This window comes from Galeopterus variegatus, unplaced genomic scaffold, assembly GCF_000696425.1.
Source record: "Galeopterus variegatus unplaced genomic scaffold, G_variegatus-3.0.2 Scaffold5275, whole genome shotgun sequence".
Classification (NCBI taxonomy): domain Eukaryota; kingdom Metazoa; phylum Chordata; class Mammalia; order Dermoptera; family Cynocephalidae; genus Galeopterus; species Galeopterus variegatus.
The window spans coordinates 95,478-119,602 of NW_007731386.1; the positions used below are offsets into that span (position 1 = coordinate 95,478).

At 36.9% G+C, this 24,125-nt stretch overlaps 1 pseudogene; it reads left to right on the forward strand.

The window, feature by feature from the left end:
- The window catches only part of LOC103604602, a 63,863-nt pseudogene that overhangs the window by 8,273 nt on the left and 31,465 nt on the right, over positions 1-24,125 (forward strand).

Here is a 24,125-nt window from a genome sequence, read left to right on the forward strand (position 1 = left end):
ACCTTCATATTTCCTTTATTTGCCAAATACTATGTAAGGAGTTAGGGGATACGGAAATGAGTAAGTCTCAGTACTTGGTCCCTGACCTCCAGGAATTTACAGTCTACATGGGAACTACAAATATAATTTGTAAAATAATAAGCTAGACTATAAGCAACATGAGGCAAGAAATTATGTTTATCTTCTTCATTGCTCTATCACCAGAACCTAACACAATGGTTGGCACACAGTAGAACCTACCATAATAGTTGCCATATAGCATAGGCCAAACTTATTTATTCATTCTGTAAATAATTATGTGCATGGGAGCACGAAGGAGGGGCACTACAGTTTTGGCAGGTTTATGGGAAAAGCTTCACAGAAGAGGTGGGTCTTGAGGAAAGAGCTTAGGCCTAAGGCTGAAGAAGAAAAAGGGTGTTCTACATACAGATGTCTGGAGGTACTTACTGTATCTAGAAAACTGGAAGAGCTTCATGGTATCTGCAGAACGGTGGATCTCAATGGAGACAAATTTTGCAGCACCTCTCCCTCAATGTTCCTTCCTCACCCCCAATATTTAGCAATGTCTGTATACGTGTTTGGTTGTCACCAAAATGAAGGGAGGTACTACTGGCATCTAGGGTTGAGGTCATGAATGCTGCCAAACACCCAAACAATACAGAGGATAGCCTCCCACAAGAAAGAGTTATCTGACCCCCAAAATTCAAGTGCTGCTGTTGGTAAATCCTTCTATAAAATATAAGACAACAAGGGGGACAACAAGATGTGAAGTAAGACTGTTAGTTATAGGCAAGAAAAACACTTCCCTTGTTTAAAATACATATCCTTTACCTTTTAGCTCTATAAGGAGAAAAATTGGGGGTGAGGGAGGGGCAGTTACCTACCAATAGACCCCTACATTATTTTTGCTAAGTTTCAGCTTCTTCTTGGTATGTTCTCAGTGATTTCTACCAAGCTGGCCCCCAGGAATGTGCCGTCCCAACATTAAGATAAACTTTGAAAAATGAATGGGAACTTGGATAAACCAAGAGATAGCAGAGAGAGAATTTCAGGCATTTGAAACAGCAGGAGAAAGTCACAATGAAGAAAACTACAAAGATATTTGGGCAACAGCATGTCAATAGAGATGGATGGGAGGACAAAGTCACAACTGGTAGCCTTTAAAAGGGCTACTAACATACAAACATCATCTAATACCATAAATACACTATCGGGGTTCAGTGGAATGGCCTAGATCAGAAGAAATCACCAATTAGTTTCTTTTCACATATGGAAAGGAAATTAGATAAAGATGTGGGGAGACTGAAAAGGAAATCCAGTGAAGAGAGGAGAGGTTTTTCTGCCTAAAATAATCCTTTATAGGACATCAGTCTATGGTCACCCACCATTGCTGATCATCAGAAAAACAGAAATGGTCTGTATCTCCTCTAGCCCATTTCTCCTTTGTGCAGTGTTAAAGAAAAAATTAATGATGACACTTGTTAAAGATGGTAATGAATCCTTTATTCAATGAGGGTTTTGCAATAGGTAGGAGAGAGAGGTACTTAGAATACAAAGACAAGTGGGGTTTTACAGCCAACAAATAGTGTGGGGATCAGTAGATGGAAAATTACTAACACAAAACATTGGGATAAGGGAGGATTCTGGCTAAATCCAGCTCGACAGATTCCTGCTGAAGGCAGGGTGCTGATAACACCAAGGCCACGGGTTCGGATCCTATATAGGGATGGCCGGTGCGCCCACTGGCTGAGCGTGGTGTGGGTGACACCAAGCCAAGGGCTGCGATCCCCTTACCGGTCACAAAAAAAAAAAAAAAAAAAAAATTTGTTAATCGGAATGAATGCTGTCCCTTTTAAAACAATCTGTTTTTGAGGCTGTGCATTATTCTAGTGAATATTCTTTGGAATTTGTCTTTTGGAACTGCTGTTAGAACCGGTAATCTGTGTAAGAAAACCAGTCTCATGAGTTGATGGTCATATCCCTTTTCCCTCAAAGAGTTTTATCTTGCTTGATCACCTGTCTTATTTACCATACTTATGTGTTTGTAAGTGATAATTGTCAGTTTCTAAAAATTAATCTACAAGGCCGGCCCGTGCCTCACTCAGTAGAGTGCGGTGCTGATAACACCAAGGCCACGGGTTCGGATCCTATATAGGGATGGCCGGTTTGCTCACTGGCTGAGCGTGGTGCTGACAACACCAAGCCAAGGGTTGAGATCCCCTTACCGGTCATCTTTTAAAAAAAATAAATAAATAAAAATAAAAATAAAAAAATAAAAATTAATCTACAGAGGCATAAAATTTATTACCATGGAGGATATTTATATGACTATCCTGGTTGCTGAGGACATTAAAAAATCTTAAGCTGTGATAGCTAAAAATAAAAAAATAAAAATTAATCTACAGAGGCATAAAATTTATTACCATGAGGATATTTATATGACTATCCTGGTTGCTGAGGACATTAAAAAATCTTAAGCTGTGATAGCATCTTTGCAATAAAGTGCTATTATGCACTGTTAAGATGGTGGGTTCTGGGGAACCTATGTTTGAATGATCTCTTTAGTACATTAGGTGTGTGTCTTGAGCAAGATACTTAGCTTCCTCATTTGTAAAATGGGGATGGTGATGATACTCTTTACTTTGTAGGATTTTTGTGAGGATTAGCTCTTAGATTTAGAATAATGCTTTGCAAATAGTAGGAGCTCAGTAGATATTATTTATTTATTACCACTTGAGCAACTACTGCTATTGCTATCACCACCACTTTTTCTATTTATCTATTTTGTTTGTTTGTTTTAAGAAATCAGTTATGTTCCTGTATTGTATACTATTCTAGTGGAGAGATAGGCAGCTGGAGATAAAATTGGAGCTCAAAAGATCAGATATTAGTGATGTGGTTTTTTAGAATGTTTGGCCTACAGCTTAATGGGAAAAGAAGAGAAAAGACTAAGGATGGAATATTGGGCAACACTCATAAGTAGGGAGTGGGACGCAGAAAAAGAGCTGGCAAGGAAGCAGACAGATTGTTTAGAGAAAGAAAACGAATGTATATAGAGTGTACAGAGGTTATGTTAATTAGGATTAGATTTGGTTGCAATCATGTAACAGACTTAAACATGATAGAAGTTTATTTCTGTAGATGTCAGGAATTCCAGAAGTGGTCAGTTTAGGACTGGTATGGTTTGCCATGGTGTCCTGTTGTTGCTCACCTTGTGCATGGATTCTGTTCTTTTCCAAAGTTACTTTAGGGTCTAAGATAGCTACTAGAGCTTTAGCCGTTTCATCTACATTCCAACCAGTGAAAAGGAGAAAGAGAAGAACATGTCTCCTTCCCTTTAAGGATACTTCCTGGAAGTATACCACTTTTGCTCATATTCATTGGTGAAACTTAGTCACATAGCCACACCTTGCTGCTGGAGAGGTTGGGAAAAGTGACTTTATTTTGAATGGTTGATTCCTGGGAATAAAGAACAGGAACAGTGAGGATAAAAGTGTAGCTAGATGAAGAATATAGGGTAGACCACTGTTGATTGTCTTTAAGATAGTTTAATTCATTATTGGTAATCCTTGGTAGAGTTTCTATGATTATGAAACTATGAGTACAAATCTGCTCTTGTCAGATTGCATTAACAGTACTTTGTTTTTAGGTTGTAATCCCTTCATGAATCCTTGCTTTATTAGGATTATCACTTTCTAATAAAGGCAAAATTATGTATATGTATGTATGTGCATGTGTGAATATATTCCCCCATTAACATTAGTGTTGGCTAAAATTACTTCATATGGTAACAGTGTGCAGTAAACTTTCTGGTACCCTCTTTTGTTGTTTTAAGCCTAATTTTACCCAGTCTTCCATTCACTTCCAGTTGGGCTGCTTTTTTGGCCAATGTTTTTAATCCATCTCTGTCCTTTTATATTACTGCTCTTTCTCACTGCTGTTAATTGTACTTCCCCAAATAGATAAATGAGCAAATTTAATAAAATGTGTTATTTGCACTGTCTACTGATCATTAATAAATTTGTAAGTAAGGTCAGACCTACAGTCTTCCTAGTATTATAGTTCCTGAATTCTCTCTGTCCACTCAATTGATAATTATTTGCTTTTTAAATTTTTATTTTTTATTTTTAAAGCTTCCATATTTTGTGTGTTTATATTCTTTTAGTATTATAAATACGAAGGTCTTTCAACAAAAAGGGGACTTTTTCCCTCAGAATTTTTGTTCAGTTGATTTATATATTTTTGAATGATGAACAAATATTTAAGATAAAAAGTTCATATGTTGCTGTTTGGCTTTTGTTTTGAAATAACTTTCTAAATTTTATATTTTATCAACAGACATAAAGTTTAAAATAGACATAATTTAAAAAGTCAAATAGTAAAAAAAAGGATTTACTGCAAAATACGGTGAGTAGTTTTTGTCCCATCCCTCCACACTGTCTCTAGTCCCTTCTCTAAAGGTAACCAATTTCAACTCCTTAAGTTGTTTAATTTGGCACTTACGTATCTCCATATTTTAAAATAATATGTGTATAATACTGTCTTTTGACTCACCAGTTTATTCACTATATGTATATTGAGTTTCTATTGTGGTAGAGAAAGTTTTACTGTTCTTAAATAACCATGTCTACTGTTCCTCCCCTAGCCTCCTAATTTAGCTCTATTATATACAATATTTGGTTAAATCAAATAGTTAATGTTGTGTTTACATTATGCCTGTGCAATTTTTATTTGCTGATAGTGTCTTAAATAGCTTCTCAGTGCAGTTTTCCAGAAGGCCAATCATAGTAATCCGTCAGTTCCAATTATCTTTTTATTTTTTTTAATTCTTGGAAACAGCTTCAATTCCATTGTCCTATCTGAGCCTACCCTCTAGGCCTACTGCATAGCTCTTTTCCTGGGATGATTTCTCTTTGTTGTTATCCTTACTTAGACTTTTCACTCTTCTGGGTTTGATTCCCAGTATTGTTAGAACTTTCTATCTTTCTCACTCTTCATTTACTCTCTTATTTAGGTGGAGCACATCCTCTAGTAGTTGTGTTGGATTAAAAAGATAGTACTATGGCATAGAGCATGGGGATGACAACCTTCAACATGCCTGATCTCTGTCACATAGCTTCAATTTGGATTGGTTGCCACCTTCTTCTGGCTCAGTTATTATCTTGGAATCCCCACTCACCAGTAATTCCTTCACTTCTCTCTTGTGTTGGAAATACTGTTTTCAGTGTCCCATGTCTTTATTCTTTTGGTTTATTTCCTTGTTGTCAAAGGATGATGAGACCATCACTTATTATGTAGAATATCTGATCAGGTACAATCTCCCTGAACAAAGCAGATTGATAATCTTATATAGTGTTTTTGGGGAGCAAGGAGTTCGGGGATTGGAAGATTTTTAAGAGGCTAGATACAGTTAATATCATCTGTAGAAACATGGTTACTTAAGTCAGACTGTTAATTGGTTGGTGTAGTGGATTGAATTATGTCCCCCCAAAACTCGTCGAAGCTTGAACTGTGTCCCCCAGGTTTTATGTATTAGAAATTCAGGCCCCATGGGGGCTGGCCTGTGGTTCACTCGGGAGAGTGTGGTGCTGATAACACCAAGGCCATGGGTTCGAATCCCATGTAGGGATGGCCGGTTAGCTCACTGGGTGAGCATGGGGATGACAACACCAAGTGAAGGGTTAAGATCCCGGTCATCGTTAAAAAAAAAAAATTAGGCCCCACTGTAACTGCTACGAGGGTAGGAAATCCTATTATTGGTAATTGAAAGGTGGGGCCTTGAAGAGGTGATTGGATTGAAGGACCATGCCATAGTGAATGGATTAAAAATGGTGGTCATGGGCATGATTCTGAGGGCTTTAAAAGAAGAGGAGGTCTGTCTTTCTCTCTCTCTGCTCTCACTGCTTCTACCATCTTGCAATGTGAGACCCCTGGGTCGCTGTCACCATCACAGGATGGACTTTGGATTTCCCAGCCTCAGAAACTGTAAGTAATAAATTTCATTTTCTTTATAAATTACCCAGTTCCAAGTATTTTGTTATAAGCAACAAAAACAGACTAATACAGTTGGCATTTAGGGGTGTTTAATTGGAGTGAATCTGTCCCTAATTGGCTGACTTTCATAAGCAAGGGCTAATACTGATTGGTTGGCTTGTAAAAGAGTGTCTGCTGAAATGAGTTGTTCTTATCAATTGAATGGGTTTAAAATTGGAAGGGTTTAAAAGTGGTTCTCAATAACTTTTTACTATGGTTACAAACAGTCTATTCCTAAATTCGTAAGAACTTTAAAATTCTCAGCCCTTCAAAAAGGAAAAGAGGATCTTTCTAGGAAAGAGTACATGACAGGTAATTTTGTGAGCCTTTCCATATCTGAAACTCTCTTTGTTTTCTATCCTCACATTCAATTAATATAGTTTGGATAAGTGTAAAATTCTAGATTGAAAATACTTTCCTTCAGAATTTTTAAGGCACAGTTTCTTTTTTCTTCTTATCCTTTGTTGCTATTAAAAAGTCTTAATGCCAACATGAATCCTCTTCTTTTGTTTGGATCTTCTTTCTGGAAACTTGTTAGATCTCTGCTCTGTTCTCAGTGTTCCGAAATTTTATAATTATGTACCTTGGTGTGGGTCTGCCTGCTTTTGTCTGCTGTGGTAGATGTTTGTAGGTATCTTTCAGTCTAGAATATTTACATTTTTCTGGGAGCTGGTGTGTGGGAATGGGGGTGGGGCAAAAAATCTTATCATTCAATATACTCACTTAATCACTCAGTTTTAAAGACCTCTCTGCACTTCTAGTCAACTCACAAGCCAGAAACCATTTGTTTTACATTCTACAGAGATAACCTCAATTCTTCAGGGAGGAGGAGGGAATCTAAGGTTCTAACTCTCCTCAAACCCCTTTTACCCAGTGCTCCCCATTTCACTTCCATTTCCATAGTTGGTGTGGCCAGTTTCTGACCCTTGAGAGGATTTCTGTCTCCACTGCTGGGTTGGGATTTAGCTCTCCAGGGTCTGCTATACAATTAACATTCATCTGTATATGTTCTAACTTCCAAAGTTTTGTTGCTTTTTTCTCCTTTCCTACTCTGTCTAGTGGATTTATGTCTTAAGACAAAACAAAACAAATTTACTGTTATTTTAGTAGGATTTGGGGGAAGAAGCAAAATTATATGTGTATGTACATTCCACTCTCTTAACCATGAGACTGAAATGATTTGATGAGACTAACTGGAATATACTTTCATGTGAAATGATACTACATGATTATTATAATTTTGATATGTGAAAGGCCAAATAACAATACTGTGTTCAAATGCAGTAACTAAACATAGGTCTACAGAGAGGGCACTGCTATAGGAAAGGAAGAATAGGAAAGGAAGAATGTCATGCCTTCTTTGATTGTGAGCTATCCCTTTAATTTCTAAAAATATTCTCTGAGAAAAAACAAGTATTTCATATTCATTATGAGAAAACTAGAAAATACTGATTAGCATGAGGAAGAAAATCAAAATCACTTTAATTCCACTACCCAGAGCTGACTACTGTTAATAGTTTAGTATATATCTTCTAATCTTTTTCTATGCATTTACCTGTGTATTTGAGCCTGTGTGTTTAAATGGGACATACTGTATGTATTATTTTGTTACCCCAGTTTTCCCCACCATAAAAGTATTATATCTGAGTCCAGAGAATTTTTTTTGCACAGTATTCTAAATATTATATTCCCATTAACAAAATCTAACAACTGCCACTTATTTGATTTTAGGTTATGTGCAAGACACTGTGCTAATATTAATATCTTTCTTTTTTCTGTTATGTCGACTTTATTTCAGACTACAGAAAAGCTTTAAGAATGGTACAAAGAATTCACTCAGTTACCCCAAATGTTAGCATTTTGGTCCATTTCTTTTCTCTCTTTCTCAGTATACAGATATGTCTTTCTTCTAGTCTTCTTTTGACATACCCCTGTCATTCTTTGAGCACTTCCTTACTTTTTATCATAACAAGGTATTTTAGGCTCATCTTGCATTTTCCCAGCCCTGGAATGAGAAATTTCTTCAATATGCCCTGGTTTCTTTTACTAGAGAATGGCTTTATAAGCCATGATCTGGACTCTAGGTGTCTTAGTTGTTACTGGGCCCTCATTGCTTCTAGGCTCCCTCTGCAGACGTCTAGGAAATAGATATATGAGATGGGTGTGTGTGTATATGTCTGTATACACATACTAATAGAACTTTATCTGTCTGTTAAAGCAGTGAGTTTATATTAATACCTCAATTCTGATCCATTTGATAAAACATTGAAAATATATTAATGAAATTATTTGACCTATTTTTACTTTATTTTAATGTGGCTAGAAAATATTAACTTACCTATGTGGCTCCCAATATATTTCTGTTAGACAGCACTGATCTAAAACCATGTTCAAAAGTTAATTGGATTAGTTTTCTTTCTTCAACATTCCTTCCCTCTCCCCAGTGGTTTTAATTCATTTGAAGTACAGTTCAGTTCATTTGTTTTTATTTGTATTCTATGTTTTTCTCTCTGTCCTAATTGATCTTATTTATTTTTGAGTATGTGAAACATTAACATGGTTCCAAGTCATTATTGCAGAAAAAATATATGCTCAGAGCAGTGTCACCCATTCCTTCTATCCTTTCCTTTCTACCCTGTGTCCACCCATCCCTCAGAGGTTACCAATCTCATTTTTCTCTCTATTCTTCCTGTGTGTTTTTTCCCTTCAGGATTGAGGAGATACATGTATATAATCTTATTTTCTCCTCTTTCTTACATAAAAGGTAGCATACTATAGATACATTTTTGCACTCTTACACTGTTTCCAATATTTTACAAACAGTGCTGCAACCTTTTCCATATGTATTTTCGTATATTGGAGGTGTATCTTTGGGTAAGTTCCTAAAATGGGATGTTTGGGTCAAAAGTTAAAAGCATATGTAGTTTTCTTAGATATTGCTATTGCAACTAGTTCTGTAATAAGTGTCCTTGTAGAAGTCCAGTTATTTCCTTATTATAAATTCTTCAGAGAAGAATTGCCTGGTCCAAGGCCCTTTGAGGTATATATGTATTTTATATATATATGTTCCTGAAACATATTATTAAAATGCTTTCTGTAGGGGCCGGCCCGGTGGCGCACTGCTACAGTGCGCTGCTTGGGAGTGCGGCGGCGGTCCCGCCGAGGGTTCAGATCCCACATACAGACCGGCGGCTCACTGGCTGAGCAAGGTGCAGGCGCAACACCGAGGGTTGCGATCACGTTGCCGGTCCCGGTCCGGTACGGGCGCGACACTGAGGGTTGCGATCCGTTGCTGGTCACGAAAAAAGACAAAAAGGAAAAAAAAAATGCTTTCTGTATTAATAAAATATATGCCTCTGCTAATATTGTGTTTGAGTGCTATTCTGTTGACATTCATCAAAACAGGACTTTATTGCTCTTTTTTTAATCTTTGCCAGTTTGATAGGCAAAAAAAGAATATGTTTATTTTTTATTTCTTTGCTGACTGGTGAGGTTTATTTTTTTGTCCATCTGTCTAGGCAGCTAGCCATCTTGTCAGCATATTCTTATTGCGCATCCATGTGCCATAAGCTATCCTGTGTGTTTGAACTATAGTAATGACTAGAAGTTGAACAACTTTTTGCATTTTCAATAGTTTGTACTATTTTGTTTCTTATCTCTTTTTTTGATGGCAGTTAGTAGGTGTTTCTGTCCCCTTAGACTAGTCCCAGAGGCCCGAGAAAGAAGATAGAATTTTCTTATTCTGTTTGGTTGATGAGCTACTAAAAAGTATTTTTGTATGTTTGTTTTCATTGCACATTCTGTAGCAAATGACTGTGTTAAAAACTTAGTATTTGCAAAATAAGATAATGAAAGTTAAGTGCCTAGACAGTTGTCAAAAAAATAGCTATATATTTTAATAAAAATAATTTGTTATTTTCTAGGTGAGGTTGCTGTCTGTCAGAAGGGAACTTTTTGTACAATTTGCCTTCAGATAAAGTCTATTTGCAATTTTAGTTTTAAAAATAAGTGATACTTATATGGTGAGTTGCTTATACTTATGCATATTTTATAGAAATACTGTTTATTTACTCTAAATATGTTTGCTTATATTTTGCTATTTCAGCTTTTGTACAATTTGCCTTCAGATAAAGTCTATTTGCAATTTTAGTTTTAAAAATAAGTGATACTTATATGGTGAGTTGCTTATACATATGTATATTTTATAGAAATACTGTTTATTTACTCTAAATATGTTTGCTTATATTTTGCTATTTCAGTGTCATTTTATTTTGTAACTCTCATGTAAAACAGGTTAGAAAGTGTCAATTTCCTGAAAGTCTTAGGTAGGGTCTTTTGAAGATTTTCTTTCTTTATTCGCTGTCTTTCTTAATTTTGGTGTTTGTTGTGGAGAGGAGAAAGGGCTGGTTAAATATTGGAATTCATTTTCAAGGTTGAATTACTGGCTTTCCTCTGTTCAGTCTCTTTCCACTGTAGCAACTGAGAGTTAACATCCTTGTCAAGCTGTAGCTTCCCTGTAATTCATACAGGGGGGAGCAAAGATGCAGTGTTATTGTTGGGGTTTGATTAACTGATTGAGGAAGAATAGATGGTCATTTAAATCCTCAGTAAAGGATGGTAAAGCAGAATGAATAATATTATTAAAGAACTTCGAAATGAAAAATAATTAGATAACTGATTTTAGTTTTTTAATATTATCCTATAGGTATTTATTATAAAAAAATGTTTTTCAAAGAAAACTTAGTTGATGTGACCTGATATTTTGTGAGAGGTTTTCTTACCCACATCCTCTGTTGATCTTTCTATATGTTCCAGCTTTTGATTCTTATGTAAGCCAGTGGTAGCTGATGTACAGGGTGAAGGCTTTAGTGGTAACCAGAGAGTTGGTCACAGCAAGTGTTAGATGATAATCGTATTCATGTGCTGCTGAAGCACATGGCAAAAACTGGATGGAACCTATAATGACATGATACTGGTGATTTACAGAATTTTCTTTTAAATGGTTTTACACAGCTAGACATAGTGAGAAAATAATGTTGATGTTGAAAGCTGAGTTTGAATAAAGTGTTCTCAAATAGAATCCAAGGATGAGGAGCCCATAGGCACAGAAAAAAGGGAAATAAGATTCTCCATCGATATGTCTTTTGTTGGTCTTTTTGCATTTGTTAGCATCAGAAGCTGTCTTCAGGTGTTTCTATATGTTGTCCATGGCTTGTATGAGTAGAGGCATGGGATTTCATTTTGTACAACTGAAAAAGCCTAGATCTCAGAGCATACCGAAGTGAGTTTTTATCTTGGTTATTTAAAATCTCCTTGTACTTGTCTTATTAGGAGTATTATTTTTTTTAAGAAGAAACTAATTTCCAACTAGCTATAAAGAGTGACATTGTGTCCGGGAAAATGCTGTACTAACACACTGTGCTGTCCCACAAGAGTACTTCTCAAGTCCCCAAACACACTTCTAACAATCTGTAACAGCCTCTGAATTGTTGGGCAGCAGTTGGGGAAGGTGAACATCAGAGTGAGGTGGTTGTGTGTAAGTTATAGAGGAGATAGGGCGGGAAAGAAGTGAGAGATGAGCAGAGTAACTTCGGTTTTGTGGGCAGTTTGAATGGAAGCTATTCTGCTTTTAGATTCTGCTGATATGACTGTGAAACAAAAAGCTAGAATGTGTGTGTAGGGTTTTGTTGGAGTACAAATAGTATATTTCACTTTTCCTTTCAAAGTGTTATTGTTTCATTCTCTCATCAAAACTGTAAGGTTAGATGTTCTATTGATGAGAGTGTGGAATAGATGGAATTAAAAATTTTGGGCTGGCCCCGTGGCGCACTCGGGAGAGTGCCCAAGCGCAGCGGAGCTCCCGCTGCAGGTTCGGATCCTATATAAGGATGGCCGGTACGCTCACTGGCTGAGCGCGGTGCGGTGACACCGCACCAAGGGTCGCGATCCCCTTACCGGTCACAAAAAGGACCAAAAAAAAAATTTTTTTTTGAAGGGACTAGAACTATCACTTCCTGCCAGGAAATGAAACTATGAAAGTCAGGGTAATGGGAATGGGGCTTATCTTTTCCAGGAATTGTTGCAGTGGTAATAAGGCCAGTTACCATATCTAAATCCAGAATGGCTGAATCTTTATCTCAAACAAATGTTTATCTTGTTATTAACTAATTAATTAAATTTTATGCACAAACACACAGCTGGTATTGTTTCAGAAATACATGGTTGACTGTAGCAATCTTTGTCAGACATAAAGGCATGAGTTTCTGAATATTATTTAGATTCTGGAGTAGAATTTCCTGTGGGGCAGTTAATGGTTCACTTCTTTCCTTAATTATGAGAATGGCTATACAAAGTAAGTGTATTTGATTGCTCCCCAAGGTAGGAGTCTCATTCAGAATAGGATTAGACTTGGCGCACATTGTTTTGGAGCCTATCCCTCCTGTTGATACTGTTTCTGGTTTTAGGTTAAACATGTCCTCTCACCCCTCCACCCCAGTGTGATGGTATTTGGAGGTGAGGTCTTTGGGAGTTAATTTGGTCATGCGGGTAGAGCCCTCATGAATGGTATTAGTGCCCTTATAAGAAGAGGTCAGAGAGCTAGCTTGCTTGCTTTCTGCCATGTGAGAATACAATGAGAAGTGAACCATCTGCCTCTCAGAAGAGGGCCCTCACCAGAACCTAGCCATGCTGGCAACCTGATCTTGGACTTCCAGCTGCCAGAACTGTGAGAAATTTCTGTTGTTTGAAAGCTACCCAGTCTATGGTACTTTGTTATAGCAGCTCAAATTGACTAAGACAACTAGTTTCTATAATTATCTCCAAAATAACAATTTTGTTTTTGCCTCTTTACATATTCAGTCTATTTCTTCTACTTGGAATGTCTTCCCTCAATTCTCTGTCTGAATATTAGCTTTTAAAGGCCTAGCTCCAGTTCCACCCACTTTATGACATTTTCCTCAACATTCTAGGCCTTTTGTGATCTCTCTTTCCTCTGGGTTTCTATCATTTACTGCTTTTCTCTTTATTTGGCAATCCTTAGAACAACTGTAAAAAAAGAAATCTTTTCATTTAGGTAGAGACGTTATAAGAAGGAAGTTATGTTTTTATTCATGTGTTTCAAACCATGTTATGACTTGTAGTCCTACTTTATTTATTTATTTATTTATTTATTTATTTATAAATAAATAAATAAATAAATAAATAAAGATGACCGGTAAGGGGATCTTAACCCTTATCCTTGATGTTGTTATCAGCACCACTTTCTCCCAAGTGAGCCATGGGCCAGCCCCTTGTAGTCCTACTTTATAATCTCCACTGCCCAGGCATAGATCTTAGTACGGTATGTGCACTTAATAAATACTTGTTTGATGGTGAGAAAATGCCATTACCTATTATTAGCTTTTACCCATCTTTGACATTTACCTTTCTTTTTGTATCATAAGAATAATAGATTAGAATGCAGTTTAAGTACCTGAGCCATATTTGTTCAGAAGGTTATTCTTTGGAAGCCTTTTGTAGCCCTCTGTACAGGCTTTCTGATCCTTAAAGTAACATTGGTTTGAAGATATTATTGTATGCTAAGTTAATTATTTGTTATTCTTGAAACCCTAATTTGTAAACTTTCAAATTGCATAGAAGAGAAGCTCTTATTATTAACTTGCTAATGCTCTCTTTATCTGCCTTGAAGTGAAACTTGCTTCTTTTGGTTTCTCAGTTTCTCACCAGGCATATTTGGCATTCACACTTGCTGGCATAGCTATAAGGAGGGAGGAAATAGATGTAGAACTGTAACTATATCTCTAGTATACAGACTCCACCTCATTTACAGTTATTCATTTTTGTTGCTATTGTGCTTTGGTGTTTTTAAAATTGCACTATTCTCTGCTATGCTTTGTTTAATACCATCACAATTTTTGTAAGTTACGTGTTCTAGTCTAGTGTAGTAGTTAAGTGCAGGAAATCCTAAGCAACACTTAGAAGCTGTGTGAGCTTAAGTAACTTAAGTTTCAGATTTCTTATCTATGAAGTTGGGATAAAAATTTAAGCTGCCTCTTAGTATTGTAGTTGGGATCAAATGAGGTAGTATACATAAGACACTTAGCACAGATTAAGTCTGTGGCCTCTACTTTCAAAATTTACTCAATGGTTTATTAGCTTTAGTCTGTGAATCCTAAAGGGGAAAAAAAGTTTAATGCATGTCAGAGTTGAGGTACAGCCCCCAAAGCCTTGTCCATTTGAGCTCCTTTATTGTCAACTATAGGACGTCATTTTAACCCAGAAGAGACCCAGGATGGAAACTAATTTCAAATAACTCTAGAAACAGAGACCAACCTCCAGATGTGTAGTGAGGGAAAGAAGTTTTAGGAGGGAATGTTTTTCTTTTGTCTCTGTCCCCTACCACCAGGTATATATGCAGAGTAGGAAGCAGACTTTCTATCTTCCTGTTACATATTATATTGCTGTTGTTCACTTGTATTAAAGCTTTGATCTGACTACCTTTTGAAGTGTTCAATAATAGGTGCTAACATTAAACTTGGAGCAGTTAAGTTGGTGAGCCATGGGGTTACCATGTCAGTGGAGTGTGAAAGAGACTAGGCTGTAGACTGTTTCCCAGACTATAAAGCGTGAAATCAGTTGGTGCTGATGCATGTCAACTAAAGCCAGTAGAGCGTGAAATAAGTTGGGGGCATGAGCTGTGTTATATTTTGAGAAAGACCTTTTAATGCCATAGTTTGTGTACATATTTTGGGACCTCTCCAGGATCCTACTGGAATAATGTATCATCTATCTTTCATTGTCTTGATACTCAGTTTTTTCATGGAATGTTTCTTCCGGTTGTGCAAGCTGTATTCTTTGTTCAGCTGCATGCACAGAGGCAAAGACTATAAATGTCTAAGACAGAATAATGTTAAAATACTGTAACTATTACATTCTGTTTAAGTTTGTATCTGAAAATACAATCTGCAGTTGGTATTTGACGTACAAGTTTCTTCTGTTTTAAACTCCAATTTGAAAAGTATTCTCTCCATTCTACTTTGAAACTTCCTCCAATCTAAGAACTGTTATCAGTTTCACTGGTGATTTTTTCCTATGTTCACATGTGACTCTGGAGAAGGGGAAGTAGAGAAGGATAACGTTTTCAAATGCTTAGGGGACTTGGTAGGAAGAAGTATAGAGATTATTCTAATGGGGAATAGAAGAAAGGGAGTTCCTCTCCTGACACCTGGTGAGGTTCTTCACCATATGGCTTTGAGGGTGAGGCAAGGTGAATGAGGAAGTTTCAAAGACAGAAGTGAATTATTGTTGTCAGCACTTTTAAGTCTGGAAAGTTATTGGAAATAGACATGCCATGAAAGCATTAAAGGTCTTTAATTCTTAGTTGGTTTTCTCATTTTAGTGCAGCAGTCTTTGACTGCCTTTGGTTGCTTTGCATTTATACAGATTCTAGGCAAATTGTGAATATTTATGAAGTTAATACATTGTGAAACAGATCATCCTGCTGAATATCAGGCAGTCTAGTGTTAGGTGCAGGGACTTTGAAATCCTAACTCACACTTAGAAGCTGTTTGATCTTCAGATTTCTCATCTGTAAAATTGGGATAATAATAGCTATGTCATAGCATTGTAGTTGGAATCAAATGAGATAATATGTGTACAACATTTAGCATGATTCCTGTGACATAGTAAGTGCTCATTAAGTGGTAGTTTATTATTCTTTCTTCTTTTTCTTCCTGTATTACTACTACTGACACTACTCTACCACTACTTCACTTTTGCACGATTCCTGTGACATAGTAAGTGCTCATTAAGTGGTAGTTTATTATTCTTCTTTTTCTTCCTGTATTACTACTACTGACACTACTCTACCACTACTTCACTTTTGCATATGGGGCCTAAACTTTAATGAAACAGGAAACAATTAGACATGGTTCTCAGCAGCAAATTTTGAAACATATGTCATTGTTCTCTTAGGCATGGCTTAACGGTTCTTTTTTTAACCAAATAGAAGCTTTAAAAAGATTTTTTAAGATAAAAGGTAAGTATTTCTGTGTTGGTTTAAGATAACTTTGCAAATGAGTATTAAAAAATTGATTATTCTAAAACATGTTTGGCTAATGCAAATAAAATAGCCTTTATATGAACTTAGAGAGAATATAGAAATAAAATAAGAGTTCAAAGAGTCATTCCTTATTATCCACCTAAAAAAAGCTATTTTTTCTAAGTGCTCTTTTTGGAAATTCTTCTGGTGCTAAGAATAGTCATAGTAGAGTTCTTGTCTAGTGTATGAGGCATATTATTGTAGGAATGGGATGGGAAAGTCATCCTGATATCATTTATACTAATGGAGATAAGTATTAGTGTGGATAATATATTTGGATTTGATGTGTGTTATGTGATTATTTTTGCAGCACAATTAACTTCCTGATTAAACTGCTCAGCACATATCCTGAGCATATACTTGGTGGAAAACTGGGTAATGGAGCTATGATGGTGATAAAACTACTAGTTTAGTTGATAGGCAGTCTGAGTTTTGGTCTCACTTTCCACTCAAATAGCTGTAAGTCTTAGATAAATTCATCAACCAGTTTTCTCATCTTTAAGATGAGGTGGTTCTACAAAATTATTTTCGAGATCCTTTTCCAGCTCTAAGGTTATAAGATTCCTTGGAGGTAGCTTGGAAATCAGGAAATGCAGTCATGACATGTTTTGGCCACCAGAGGGTGAAGTCCATTCAGTCAGTTTATGGTTCTGTATTTGACCAACTGTGGCATTCTTGGACATGAAGAGGATACATTGCTCCTGTATCCATTTAGGTTAAATGATAGAGCCTCTTGCTGTCTGCTTCTACTTGCATTTGATATCTTTTTCCTTTTTTTTGGATAGGACTGGGGCAAATACTTAAAGAAAGGGGAAGAGAAGAGGTTTCTGGTTGTCAGGGATTTATCTAATTTGTTCTCTAAGATGGTGAATGACTCTCAGATGACCCATGGGCAACTTTGGGAAGCACAATAATACTATAGGTGACCAAATTAATTATTTGTGGCCACCTTCCACACAAGCACACATACAAACAACTCTCAACCCTCATTATCCCCACTCTCTCTGAAATCCCAAGGATGAAAATGAAATGTCTGAGAAATATAGTAGAATGATCACAGCACTTAAAATTGTACCTAGTTCCAGTCTTGCTTTGCCACTTAATATCTGCGTAACCATGGACATTACAATCTTGGATCCTCAGTATTTTATTTGAAAAATTAAGATGTTGAATTCTGACCTATACAATCCCTTTCAGTAATCTGATTCTAAGATTCTGTAAAAATTCTTTAATGTTTATGTGAAGGGCAGTGCTATTCTTAATACAACACTGTAATATAAAATAGCACATGGTTTCTTTTTGAGTAGAAACAGCTATAGATGTTGTTAAGGTATAAATATTAAAGTATTAAAGTACACCACTATAGTAGCAAGAAGAAAGATAGTTGCCACTCCATTGAGACATTTTCCTAACTTCCCCCCAAAATACAAACGAATTTTCTGTGGTCATAGGTTCAGAGTAGCAGTAGTTCACTTAAGAGGGACCAAGACTAGGAGCCAGGCCAAGCTGATTTGGGTTATAGGCGATAGTGAAGCATTTGAAGGAGAAGTCATTTGGGGATAAGTGAGCTTAGGAAAAGAGGTCGTGTGGGTTCTGGAAATCTATGTCACAAAACGAGTGAGGGTCAATTTCTTCCTGGTACACCAGTGGAAATAACTATGATCTAGAGTCCAGTTATACAAGTCTGAGGTCTGAGAGCTCAGGATAACATGGAGATAACAAAGAAAGTCGTGGAATCTGAATAGACAGAAAAGCTGAGATGAGTTTCTAGAATGTGCCAAAGCAAATGGACACAGAAGTGTGCTTGTGAAAACAGGCAAGGATTAGTATTTATGATTTGATATGTACACAAGAGAGCAGAAGCCAGTCAGGCAGACTAGATAGAAAGAGCATTTTAGGATTATGTACAAAATACAGAATTTTAATCTGTCGTGATTTTAATCACCATCCTTGGTGTTTAGTAGACAGGGTCTACACGATATATCTAAAGGTCCACATGTGTTTGAGGCTAATCATGTCACTGACAAACTCTAGGCAGTTTGACGATTCTAGTAGCTTAACACTGCACTGGATACACATATTCACAGATCTGCTCAATAGTACTGCAGAGTTCATTTCACAGAAATGAATTGGCTAGTAAAAAATTTGGCAGGCAAGCTAGCTTTTCAAGTGTTGCTAGGAATAGAGCCCAGCTGTTCCCTTTGGGCTTTGAGCTGTTGGAATTCTTTCGGTTAGCAGCTAGAAAGAATGAACTGTAACATTTTTAGCCTAGTTCATGACAGCAAAGCAGAGCTGTTAGGATTTCTGTTCTAGGGGTTTACACTGCAAGTAACTTAACCTGGTAGTGTGTCTTAATATTACTGGGCTTCTGACTGCAGAAATATGGCTTGGATCGATGGTGGTTTGGAGAAAGGAGAAAGAGGGCTATCCATCATTCAGAGGCTCCATAGAAGCTGGCTGATAATGCTGCTTTCACCAAGCAGCCATCTGTCCATCCATCCATCAGTAGGATGAAATGAGATTTAGCGGAACAGGCAGCCGTAACTCTGAGATACTTTCTAACCAACAATTGCAGCCCTGGCCTGAGTCTGACCACAAAGCACAACAGTGGGGTTTGGCGGGATGTGGCAGCAAGTGCAATCTCCTTCCCGTCACTGCCAGCCTAGAGTGTATTCAGTATTAGGCTGTAGCCCAGCCTTACTTCCCATACAAAATTTGACTAAACTTGGGATGATAAGTAGACAGTAATTCTCTTTCAGCTCCAAATTGTTTTACAAAAAGTTGAGCAGACCCTTTTGATGGAGAATTTCTTTGTTTAACACCGTGGGTACTTCTGCTGGGAATTCCCTGTTCATTATGGTAATGAGGGATGAGGTTAGATTAAATTCAGAGAGAATTCAATGATTTTATTTTATACAAGTTTTCTTTTTTTCTCTTACATCAAAATGTTTACCTAGATTGTTAGGTACAAAAATTGAATTTTCATTTTTATTTCTCTTCACTCTGTGTTAGTGGTGCTAATATGAAAGGAAAGAAAATGTGGACAGGAAAATGAGTAAAAAAATTAGAAGCAAGAAGCTGAATGATCCCTAAAATGGATAATCAGGCTCTGAGTAATTGAATGTTAACTGTATTTTCCTGGTTCCTCAGCTTTTCCAGTATGCTGAGCCTTCTGAGAGCATTTTGGTCAGTATAGCTCTTTGTGCTCATGTTGCCTATCCTGGTATCATCCCTAGCCACCGACAACTTCCTTAACTGTTTTCTTACAGTGGTCACTTCATACCTCAGCTCTTGTTCTTTGTTCTGAAGCCTTGCTTTTCACTTTAGACTGGGGGAGGAGTTGAGGGAGCCTAATGTACCGGAGATGCCTCGGAAATGAGAACCTTGGATGAATTCCTGGGCCTATTGATCCACCGGCAGTTTATGCATCCTGACATTCATAATCTCAGTAGGCTGCTGATGTTCCTGATTAATGGGCCCAGGGGCTGTCCATCCGTCACTTCACATTAATTACTGAAGAGGTGTTTTTCCAGTGATTTACCTGACAGTGGGCTGTGATAAATACCCCTAAGCAGAGTGGGCAGTGATTAATCACAGTGGCACACCCCTCCCCCACTCTCCCTTCCCCCTAACCACAGGCCAGCACTGGGACCTGACCAAAGAGTGCCCCCTCCCCGTAAGCTATCTATCTCCATAATTGCTTGTGGATGCATATTTATTGGGGCATGGGACCTGGCAGATAACATTCTAGAATTTGTGCCAAAGATGATGAAAAATAAATCTTCCCAATAGGAAGAGTAGCTAACATGTTTTTTACATGGGGGCAGAGAAGTGTATATGAGCTGCCCTTATGTTGCTTTTAAGAAATCTGATGGGAAATTGCCTACCTACTATGCATGTACCAGCACTATGATAGTTGCTTTGCAAGCTTTAAAAAGAGAAAGCACAACTTTTGTCTTTGTGATATTGGTAGTCTATTCAGGGGGAATATGTAAAATTAGAGAACATGTTAAAGTAATAATATAATCCTGGAAGGATTAGGATAGAACTCCAGGTTTTTGTTCTTACTTTGTGGCCTTAGAAAGTGAAATTCAGTTAAATGTTTAAGTATTTTAGTGTTTTCCTTGTGTCAGGCACTATATTCAACTCTGGAGATAGGAAGATGAGTGTGATAAAGCTGCAGATCTCAGGGAACAAAGTCTAGTGCCCCTTGCCTCAGTTTCTCAAAGTATAAAACTCTTCCAGGAGGTTTTTGAATTAATTTAAAATTAATATAAAATATAAAGTAATGTAGGGCCGGCCTGGTGGCGCACTGGAGAGTGCGCCGCTTGGGAGTGTGGCGGCGCTCCCGCTGAGGGTTTGGATCCCATGTGGAGACTGGTTCCCGCTCACTGGCTGAGCGTGGTGTGGGCGCAACACTGAGGGTTGCGATCCCGTTGCCGGTCCCCGGTACAGGCGCGACACTGAGGGTTGTGATCCCGTTACCGGTCAGTAAAAAAGACAAAAAGGAAAAAAATATATATATATATAAAGTAATGTAAAATTAACTTTTATATGCATTTTTTTCCTGAATATTTATTACTTGTGTTCCCAGGGATACAAGAAGCATATGAGAAATAATATCTACTCTCACGAAATTTGTAGAGTATTAGATGACATTCATAAATGCGACATTTAAACAAGAATATAAGGTAGTATATCATGACAAATGAATAACATAGATGATGAATGCATATGAATTCACAGAAGGGTGAAATCAGTGTGCCTTCAAATAGTTATAAGAAAAAGCTGGATTTGAGATAAGCCTTTTGAATGAATAGTGAATAAACAGGGTTGTTTAAACTGAGGTAATTCAAGGAGGGCATTTCAGAAGTTGGAAGGAACAGACTGTGAGGCCATCCTGCCGAGAATGGAGGATTTGTGTCTGACAGTAGTAGAAATATGGTTGAGATAGTAAATTGATACTAAATTGTGGAGAAACTTGAATGCCATGTAGCTTAGTTCATATCTTGTAGGCTCTGGTGAGTCACTAAGATTTTTGAGCAAGAAGTTATTAAAAACTGGTGTATTTTAGAAAAATTGTTACATATTGATGTGCCTAATGTCATTTGGAATTGCCAGAGTACCTTAGAATATTCTCAGTGCCCTCTTTTCTAAGGTTAAAAATAAAACCATCCAGATTAAAAAATGTAGTTTTATATAGCTCCCTGAGTGTAGTGCAAATGATTGTGTAGTTTGGTTGTATATAGAGTAGATAATAGAGTTGACAAAGGAGACCAGGTTTTACAGTCTTTACCTATCTATGCACAGTTGAGTAAGTTAGTGGAATTTTAAGTAATGACTGCATGATTAAATTAGGAAAGACTATGGCCTCAAGTTTTAAGAAAACAATTCATTCTCAGTTTTACTTATAACTCCATTAAGGCTACACTAATTACTCACTGGCTTCTAGATTAGGTATATTTTGTTTTATTTTATTTATTTTTGTGTTTTTAAATTCAGTTTTATTTATTTTTGTGGGGTACAGTGTGTTGTTTCAATACATGCATATCCTGCACAATGATTCAGTTAGATAGCATAGTTTTGTCCCTGTTAGTTCACCCCTAATCTCCCTCCGCCCCCAGCCTCTGGTAACCATTATTCTACTCTTTCTCTCTTTCTGTTTTTTTTAAATACACAAAGATTAACATCTTTATTGCAAAAAAGAACTCTTAAAAATGAATTAGAAAAATATAAGCAGAAATTTGGGGAAGGACATGAGCAGATAAGTCACACACTCCCAAAGAAACACATGTGGTTAATAAGTACATTTTAGGATTTGGTTGCAGGTAGGGGGTGGGACAGACTTGTCCCCATCTCAGGATCCCAGGCGTCGGTCTGGCTCCATTGCTGGCCTGGATGTGATAGGTATATTTTAAGGCCAAGAATTGGAAATTGAAGGGTCAGTGCTGTCAGCTTTATTTTGGTAAAATTTGTAAGGGATGTGATTTTTTTTCTCATTTTAAACATTAAGATTACATACTTAGAGTGTGTTCTGCAAATTTTGATAAAAGCATACAATCATAGAACTCCCCCACAATTAGGAGAACAGTTCCATCAATCCAAAAAAGTCCCCTCTGTCCCTTTATAGTCAGCCTCTTACTGAACCCAAGCTTCTGGCAACCACTTCTATGTTTTCTTTCTCTAAAGTTGTGCATTTTCCAGAATGTCATATAAATGGAATTGTATTTCCCTAAGGATCAATGACACTGAACATTTTTTTTTGCCATCCTTATATCTTCTTTGGTGAAGTATTGTTCAAATTGTTTTTTAATATTGACTTTGGAGAGTTCATTATATATTCTGGATGAAAGTTCTTTATGATATATGTGATTTGCAAGTATTTTCTCCCAGTCTGTGGCTTGTTTTATCATTTTCCTAACGTTTTTGAAGAGCAGAAGTTCTTAATTTTGAAGAAGTCCAGTTTATTGATTTTTAATTTTTTATTTTATGGATCATGGTTTTGGTGTTGTATCTGAGAAACCTTTTCCTAACCCAGGATCACAAAGATTTTCTCCTGTATTTTCTTCTAGAAGTGTTACAGTTTAGGTTTACATTTAGGTCTGTGATTCATTTTGAATTAGTTTTCGTGTATGGTGTGAGGTATGAATAGAAGTTCTCTTTTTTTTGTTGTTGCATATGAGATTTCAATTGTTTCAGCACCATTTATTGGAAGGAATACCTCTTTTTTTCCATCAAGTTTCCTCTGTATCTTTGTTGAAAATCAATTGATCATGTATGTGTAAGTCTAATTTTGGACTCATTGCGTTTCGCTAATCTATATATTCTTTCTCCAATATCACGCTGGCCTGATTACTGTAGCTTCCTAGTAAACTTGAAATAAGGTACTGTGAATTCTTCAGCTTTGTTCTTTTTCAAAATTATTTTGGCTATTTTAGTTCAATTACATCTATCCATTTTAGAACCATCTTCTTTTTAAAAAAATTTTTTTATTTTTAAATATAAGAGGGGATTTATATGAGGAATTGGTTCATGTGATTGTGACGGCTGAGAAGTCCCATGAAAGGTCTGGAAACTGGATGCCAGTAGTGTGTCCTCAGTTCGAGTTTGGGAACCCCAAAAGCAGGGAAGCTGATGGTGTGATTCTCAGTCTGTGGCTGAAGGATTGAGAACTGGACATGCTGCTGGTGTAAGTCCTGGAACCCAAAGGCTGAAGGGTCTCCAGTTCTGATGCCCATGGACAGGAGAGAAGAGTGGCTAGAATCATCTTAATTTATGTAGAAAGTCCTGCTGGGATTCTGATTGAAATCTAAAGATAATTTCGAGAGAATTGACATCTTAATATTGAGTCTGCTTATTCATGATCTTCCTTCAGATTGTCTTTGATTTCTTTTATCAGTGTCTTGCAGTTTTCAACACAGATTCTACACATTTTTTTTTTTTTTAGATTTTTACCTAAGTATTTCGTGTTTTTGAGTGGTCTTATAAATGGTACTCTTCAATGTTTTGTGTTTGTTCAATCATAACATATAGAAGAACTACTTGTATCTTTATGACCTTGCTAAAAACTCACTTACTAGTTTGTAGCGGTTTCTTAAAGCAAATGTACTTTGCAGGGCCTGGTTTTCCAAAGCCTTGCAGTTTCAAATATTGACCTTGCAAAGGACAGGAAATTTTTCTCAGGCTATAAAGTCTCTGGTGTAAGATAAAGATTTGTGGCACAGCAAGGTTGTTGGCTCAAAGACAGACTGATTGATATATAAAGATACTGGAAAATGGCTGGAGGGAGAAGGGACGTTTGCTAAGATCAAGCTTTTGTTGGTGGATCACTTTGTCTAATGGAATGTCATCTGGCTTGTTTCACTGAAAGTTACCAGCCTATATTGTTAAACTATAACCCCACCTATGTTTCTTCCTGTAACTTCCAGGACTGGAGAATAAATGCAGGAAGAGAACCCCAATTCGGGGTTAATTTCCCAAGGAAGGGATGTCT